Source organism: Metopolophium dirhodum, chromosome 9 (genome assembly GCF_019925205.1).
Source record: "Metopolophium dirhodum isolate CAU chromosome 9, ASM1992520v1, whole genome shotgun sequence".
Taxonomy (NCBI): Eukaryota; Metazoa; Arthropoda; class Insecta; order Hemiptera; family Aphididae; genus Metopolophium; species Metopolophium dirhodum.
Genome location: NC_083568.1, coordinates 5,279,548 through 5,288,729, shown reverse-complemented (window position 1 = coordinate 5,288,729; position 9,182 = coordinate 5,279,548).

The window sequence follows — 9,182 nt, the reverse complement described above, 5'->3', positions numbered from 1 at the left end:
TTTTTTGAGGTATAATTATATTTAAACAACTACGGTCCTTTTTTTACCGACAGTGAATTATGAAATATTAATTTATAAAACGGTACATATCTAGGTTCTTGAATTCTATCAATAAATAATAATAATAATTTTCATTGATGGATATTTTAGTTGTACATCTAAATTAATATTTACAGTTAGTTTCATACAACTTCACATTTTTTTTTTAACAAACACACTTAAAGAAATCGAAATATATTAAAAAATATATATATAAATGGTAAATTTAATAACATGAATAAAGTGTAATTTTTTTTCGGTTTACAGGTAAACTATACATGCGTAGGTACTAATTATACCAATGTTGCCTTTCAATCCAATAAAAGTTGTTTTTATCTATACGTGTAAAAATGTTAATTCTCTCTCGGGTTGACATTTTTTCGACGAGATTATAATTCTAAATTATTATGGAATTGAATAGTTTACTGTATTTACTTGTTTTACTGTATTTTTATCACAATGATACAATATTTGATGTTTTTTACATATAGTTACATAAAAATATATAGAAGTATAGAACAGTACCCATTCATGGTAGAAAATAATAGGTACATATTGAAATTGATAAGACGGTGACAATTTTTATAATTGATGGTTGAGGAAAATGAACACAAACAATAGAGGAGCACGGATTTCAATTTTGGAGGAAAATATCTGCCGCCTCTCTAAAATAAAACTTTGGATACGCGTCTAATGTATAATATACTACTGTTCTGGTAACAACCATCGACACATCTAGATGAGATACCATGGTACATATACCTATTATAATAATGTTAGTAATCCATTTAAATGTCTACACGAAATCGATGTAACGTCTGCAGCTCTGGAATTGTATTTTCACCTGGTTATTATGTGACGTTTTTAAGAGTATATTATAATATAAATATATACATAAAAATATTATTGTACTGTTTAATATTAGACACAATTAATGTTTATGAATACGCTACTTTAAAACAATGTTTGTTTATTACATCAAAATAATGAGGTCATAGAAATACAGGTAGTCGTTCGAATTCATGTTATGTTATGGGCAATTTTTTTTTTTTTTTATAAAGAAATCGATTTAATGCCATGGTTCAGTAATGCATAAGTAATCTTAGTAATTAACTATGCATATAGGTTTCAAAATGTATTTCAATACTGCAGTGCTGTCTGTTTATTAATTACCGAGGTTTAAGTACCTATACATTATACTCTCTTGTTAAATTATCTGACCCTCTTTCTTTCACGGTTGACCTTCAAACAGATTATATATTATAATTATTGTTTAGTACAATAATAATAATATATACTGTACAACTTTAAAATAATTAATAATTGCTTATATTTAAATTCCGAATACCTGAAACTGTCTCTTGCTCATACATCAACAACTTTTCTTTTGTTCCACGAATTATTTTCAATGCCGCTAATCTCGATTTTCATAACATTATATTTATTAGTGTGGGCGTTTTGATGGACAAAGTATTCAGGTGGTATCAAACAACGGCAAAGCCCTGTATTTTCTCATTTCGGTATATCGTGGAACAGTATCGAATACTTATTCGAAACTGTTATTGCTGATAAGATTTAAAGTATTAAAGACGATTGTTATTTACTCTTTCCATATCCATTCGAATTACATAAACAGCGCCGTCATGGCTTAGAATTAATAACAATAAACAATAATGATTGCGGATATACTTTTACGAACTATTACAATTTAGTATTGGGTAAGTACTTTTCTAGAAAATGACTATGAAAGTGCTTTAATTCAAACCACTAATATTTTCTTTAAACCATTAAAATGTCTAAATTATACGTTGTACTTGCCAGTTGAATACAATGTGATTCCTTCGAAGGTAATACACTCATTTTTTTTGAAAAGTATTAAATGTTTTGTAAATATTTTCTTTTATGCGATTTGAAGTAAATACAAAACAACCAATTTTACCGTTTATCTATATAAAACAATAACATCAGTACAAAATAATATTGTTCGTAAATTATTATAATATACATACTATTATGGTTTTTAGACGATAGGAATATTATATGACGCCTTATTTTTAAGTTAAATTTAACATCATAATTCATAATATAGGTAATTAGAATTTGTCTTGAATATAATTCAATACTTGGCGTAACAAATAATGGTATTAACATAATATCAGTACTTTCGAACAACATTCTATAATCGATAAATTTAAGGGTGGATCAAAAAAGTGAAAAAACATTATTTGGGATGAATGTTGGTTTAAAAATATGTGTAAAGGTTATAATATTTATTTATTTTTTAGTAGATACTATAATAATAATGCATATAATTACATTAGATTTTAATTCAATACCTATATATTTATATCTTTTTCTTATACCTAATCAGAGTGTCTCGCCGAGATTGTCACACACCAGACTATTTATATAGGTAGTGTTTTTTTTTTTTTTAACATAAGACACTATATTATTATTGCTTCAAAAAATATTAAAATGGTAATTGTAATTTTTTTCTTTCTCTAATTCAGAATCATAGAAAAAATATATTTTTATCATTATCATTCGAAGTTTTTAACTTTTTGGTATGACAACATATATTTTTTATTTCATATTCCTGAACTGAATATTTTTCGGAGAACTGAATATTTTTCTCGCTCAATTCAATTTTTATTTACATCAGAATTCAGAATACTTCAAAAATTATTCTTGTTCATTTTTTTAAATAATTAAAAAAAAAGTGATTCAAGAATAAAATGATAAAATAAAATTCTAATATCAAATATTGAGTGTCTTGTATTAAAAAAAAAAAAAACATTCTATCTGTTCTAAATCTATTCTGCCAGACTCCTGTCTACACTTAAAAATGTTCATTATTATTTGAATACTTAATGGACTTAATTAAACTTTTAAAATATTAACATAAATTACCTATCTCAGATTCTTAAGTGTGTCTTAGGTAATTAAGAAGATAAATACATTTTTAAATTAAAAAAATAGGGTTATTATTAATACACAGTAGTTACCAATAGTCATTTTAAAAATATTACTAAAAAAAGGAAGCACAGCAAGACACATTAAATACAACAGTATGATTCTTTTAGTAATCGTGAACCTATAATATCGGAAAAAACATTTCTTTGTATAGTTTTAGTATCTACATCACGTTTTTCCAATATTTTGAAATAGTGATTTTTTAGGTTTTTTAATTTTTAATACACTCACTCGGTGTCTACTGTATAGGTACCCACACAACAATTGGAAAAATTTTGTAAGCTTTAAAATAGAAAATGGTGTTCATGAAATATCTTGGTACTTCAAAGTTTAAATATAGTAACCGAATTAAGGCAATAAACCATACAATTATTATAATCTAGCTAAATATTTTATAAATTCCCGTAATATTGTTCCATTATATTCAATAATACCGTTGTATAATGCTATTAATTTTTTTAGGACTACACCTTTACTAGTATGACGTATCAGGTGGAATTTACATTTTTTTAATCTTCTTGTAATAATAAATGGTAGGTATTTCACGTTTCAAATATAAACAGTTAATAAATTACAATTTATAAAATATTATAATCAAGTTATATTATAAATAGAAACTGTTGTAGGTATTTTTTATTTTGTTTATATTTTCATGCATTTTTACTGAGATGTCATATTTTTTATTTGTTGTCCAGATTTCCATTTTGTCCTATATGTATGTGAAAAATATTTCAAATATAAAATACATTATTATTCCTGAATGCAATCAATATTTTTTAAATCAATAATTTTATATCTATACTTTGACTATTCGCAATGGGGGTCCGGGGATTGTATAAAATAATTATAGTTAGGTATTCAGTAATTCAATACAATTTATAGACATTTTGTTAGTTTTATTTTATTGTAAATACTTTATCTAAAGTAGTACCTATGTTAATTTATAAAATAGTGGATTTCATACTTTAGCGGTAACATTAGTTAAGTTATGATTTATTGTTTGTTGGACAGAAATTCTATTTAGTAAATTAAAGTACATAAAAAGCTATTACATATTAAAAATTAAGAAAACCATCGCAAAATTTATAAAATTACATTTCTCAGTGTTGCGTAAAGTCCACACCATACTATAGTAACTGATAATAACCATATAATATATTATAAAGTGCCTTAATTTCTCCTGAAATATGAATGCAATAAAAGTATATGTTGGTATTATAAAGAACTAACAAACGATCTTGGTAACATATGTTAATACATAAATAAGAAATATTTATAATTATTATTAATTGCATAATATATTAATTTACAGCTGTTATGCTTAATTTATTAAAATAGTTATACGCGCATTGGAATATAATAATAATAATAACAACAGTTATATACTAATAAAATCGTACGATAAAATAATTTAATTATACCCTACACGGTATTTTTTAGACTACCTATCATTAAAATGCATTTATAGTTTTTCATTGATTTCAATGTCTCTTTAGCTAATATTATAAGGATCCGAGGCCAAACTATTGCAAAACCATGACGTGTCATGCCATTTTTTGATAATTTTGAACGGGAAAACCACGTGAGAGAAAAAATTTTATTTGTATTCGTATGGCTTCAATGTTGACGAACGATTCGGAGGTCACATTAGGCACTAAATATTTTACGAATTTTCTGTAATAATTTATGTATCATTCTGACATATCTATAATACTATAATAGTTGTTGCAGATTATTATACAATATATTATATAAATAAAACATCATATAATATTGTACATTGTCATTTTTATATATTTTATATCTTTATATACAATTACTATACTAATAAATATTTAAACTGTTTTTAATTTAGTATACCCATATTTATTTCATTTAAAAAACAAAAAAAAACCCGGTTGAAATTCAAACACCTGAAAATGTAATATTGAATGAAATGTCTGCCCATAGATAGGTTCATTTGATTGTAATTATGTAACTTGCACAATAAATAAAACAAGATAACAATAATATTACTCTCATAATGAATTACTGTTGTTTGATACAAATTGAATATTCTAGATGTTTTCGGATATTTAATTAAATTAATAACCCCAAAAACCTTATGTAAGTACCTATATATAGTTCACAGTTTCACACATACAACTTGTGCACATGCTATTAGATATGCCTATAAATATTGTGTCATAATAATTACAACGTAACGCACTATAAGGTTTTCATATAAATACATCTACTATTCATTAAACCATTATTATATAATATTATAATACCATAGTATCATAAATTGTTATTGTAATTTCTATTGACTAATATACGTCAACTTGAGAATTTTAGTATAATACCACGGTAATTTTAATTTATAACCTGCCTAAGTGTAACTATACAGTATCTACGCACGTCGTACATCGCTATTTATTTTGAATCTTTGGGACAATGAATAGATAATTAAAGGATCACATCAAATGATTATTGTTTACCACCACGGTGGTTTATAATTACAATTCTGGTACACTCGGTCAATTCTGCTTATGTCATTACCTATCTAATAATTTATCAATCAAAACAACGACATACTCAATGTTTATACGATTAGATTATAATATTATATTGTATTAGGTTCCTATGGTAATTTTAGTCCCCCAAATTCATCATCTGGATTCTGCAATCCTGCGATGTTATATGTATTTGGAATTTGATGAAAAACCGATTTTCGAAATGCATAAACATATTGGTATTCCTTAAATTAAAATCACTATAAATTTGCAAATGTATTCATTTTAGTTTTAACATTTTTAAAAATGTTATGTTAAACATATACTTTTAGGTGCCAATTACTTGTATGATGCCATGATGGTACACAATACTAACATAGACGATAGTAAAAATAACTTTTTTCGTGATTTACGAAGTTATGTAGTTTGTTACATTATTTCAAGTATGAATATTTTTTATTATGATTTATTTGTATGTTATTTTTAAAACAATACGGGAGTTATTCAAGTATGTTATTTTAACTATTAAATATTTCAAATATAATTATTACTTTATTTCATTAAAATTAAAATAATTGTTATAACGGATATATTAGTATATTACTATCTACCTATGATAATAACACAATTTTTTTTTTATTGAAAATATTTCAAAGCAATAAACTTAATTGAGGAATTAATTATTGATTACGGTTCCTCTGAAATAATTACTAACATCTAATTCTGTAGGGTTTACAGATGTATGTAAATATAAAATAAATCATATTGAAATACTAAATTACGTCAAAACATCTACAATTAGGTAGGTACATTTCCATGTTGTAAGTTCAATTGACAACTACAAATAAATATTTTCTCAGGCTTAAAGGTTAAGAGAAATATGATAAATAAATAAATAAATAAATATTGAATTTCTCAAAAACTGAGTTAAGAATTATTTTTATACAAATTTCAAATTATTTACTTTCATCACTATAGAGTATAGTCGATAAAAATTAAGTGACAGATTTTTAAAGAGGTGGACATATACATATTATACTTTATTTTTAAGCAATACAATTTCAGTATTTCACATTTAAAATTATTATAGTAGGTAGGTATTTTTGTTTTATTATGATTGACGAATAAGGAATAACCGTCTTGTAAAAAGTCTGTGATATAAAGTTTGTATAAATTGAATTTCTGGTGGTAATCGATTTTTTTCGCTGCTATTCTCATTGACGGATACCTTCCGGGTACATTTTCACGTTACTATGGGGTTATTGTGTTACATATTTTGTGACGTAATTAAAAACCGTCCTGGGGTCCTCCAGTATTTCTCTTGTTTGAAAAAAAACATTTTAATATTTTCATAAAAATACTTTGTTATTATTATCATTACACTGCTGTTACTATATTATTCCTAATTTGTTTAATGTGTATTGATACATATTTCAAATTTTAATAAAAATGTGATGTATTTATCTTTTATTTTTATTGAGACAGCCTCACAGATCCGCGCCACCGGGATATTAGGTTTTTCCTTCATCTGTTCCGTTCGGCGCCTTTACGATCAACAACGTCTACCCATGTCCCATACATCATCAATTGTGGTAAATAATAATAATACATTTATCGGGTGATTTTTTAAATAGTTAGTCATACACGGAGTCATACATAAATCGAGTTATTAACGAATTATAAAACGAATAAAAATTAAGAAAACATTTAAATAAGTATAAAACAAATTCTTCAGTTAAAACACTGGAAATATTGTATTTATCATGATCATACACGATAAATAGCAGGGAATACCTATATTGATATGTCAATATATGGATAATATCAAAATATTGAACTTATGTAATCGCGTAGTAAACAGCTATGGTGATGTAACTAAACTTCTGAGTTCTGACAAAATTAAAGCGAATCGAGTAAAAAGGACGAATATTTATTGCTCATTGGTTTGTAGTTGAAATAATAAATCCGCAAAAAAATGTTTTTAATTTTTCCAACAAAAATCAATTAATATTTGTCCGCAAAATATTATGTTATGATAAATTTTGCTTGTTGAACTATACTAACTCATATCTACAATATTAGTTCTCAGATGCAAGGGAGGTACTAGGAGGCTCGGTATATTCAAAAGTTAAAATAAAAAGAGTTAAATAAAAGATCTAACCAAAAACAGAATTTCTCTACTTGTAACCGAAACCCATTAAAATCGTTGAGGTAACGGTTACAACTTATGGTTTTAATCAAACCTAATAATAGTATATTATCATAATATACAAAATGTATGATCTAGTTTAATTTAGTTAAATAATATATGTGTCAATATATTTTGCACGTCCTATCGACTATGGCTATAATTCACTATGTACCATATAATTCCCAACCTAAATAACACAATAGTTGGATTGTATACAGTGACCGGTGTATTGAGGACTTGTCTTGCTATGTTACCTCAGTGCAGATTAATGGTTTTTGAGAAATTAAATTTGAATATATTTTAATGATGATTCATCGCTTTTTTTCTGAATTTAAAATTAAAAAATCTTCCAAAAACATTGTTTACACTTGTTTAATAGCAAAACAATTAATAATGTGATACCATCGGACAATCCATAATGACATTGTAGGTTTTTTTCCGTTATATGGGATTAAGTCCCAAGTTTAAAAATGCCTACTAAAAGTAACTCACAATTATCACGAGCATAATAATTTGGTCCCTACAAATTAAGATTTAAAACAATTGACAAATCAAAATTGAAACTATAATCAGGGGTGTGTTAATTTATTCAATCTAAATATTTCAACCAAAACGTACTCAAACGTACTCATATTATTTCCGTAGGACAAATTAAAAAAAATCAAGACAGATATATGCCATATATCTCATGTCTCTTAAGAATTATATAGTTATTTAACACATTGTATTGTTTGTTATTATAAAATAAATTAACATTCGTTTTAAAATTGTAATACTATTTATTTATTTTTATTTTTTATTAGTACAGTTACAGTATACCTATATTAGTCATTACTCGTTAGAATATGAAATGAATAAATTATATTTAAAAGTACAGTGTAAATTAACTTTCTCATAAAGTTTTTTGTTTGCATCATTAGAAATATTATGTAAACTATTACATTGTGTGACAACTCGTAGATTAATCGAAAAATGCCTCTTAACTAAATTAAATCTCGACGCCCTACAATTATAGGGTATAACCTACCTATTAAAAAATACAACAATACTAAAAATACTCTAGTTTTACTCAAAAGTGTGGTGATATGTAAACATGACTATAGTATGTATATATGAAAGAATGAAACTGAACATAGAACTATAGAAGTATCGTTCCTCATAATACAAAATCAAAAATTGTTATAATTTACGTTATTGTGGTTACAATAAAAATAATGTATTGTACCTATTATAAGTTCCTTTCACGAAATTATTTATTTATAGTATTTGCATTTACACAGACTTACATTCGTCATTCGCTGTTTCATATTATCATCATTGTACATCTTTAGCTACCTGTTATACATATTTTTTTTTTTTTTTTACGTATATTTAATGACATTTAAAATCATATTATATTAGATATCGTATGTGTACGTTGGATAGCAATTAATTCCAGTAATTCTATTCTTGTTAATTATAATATAATACATAATTATATTAGT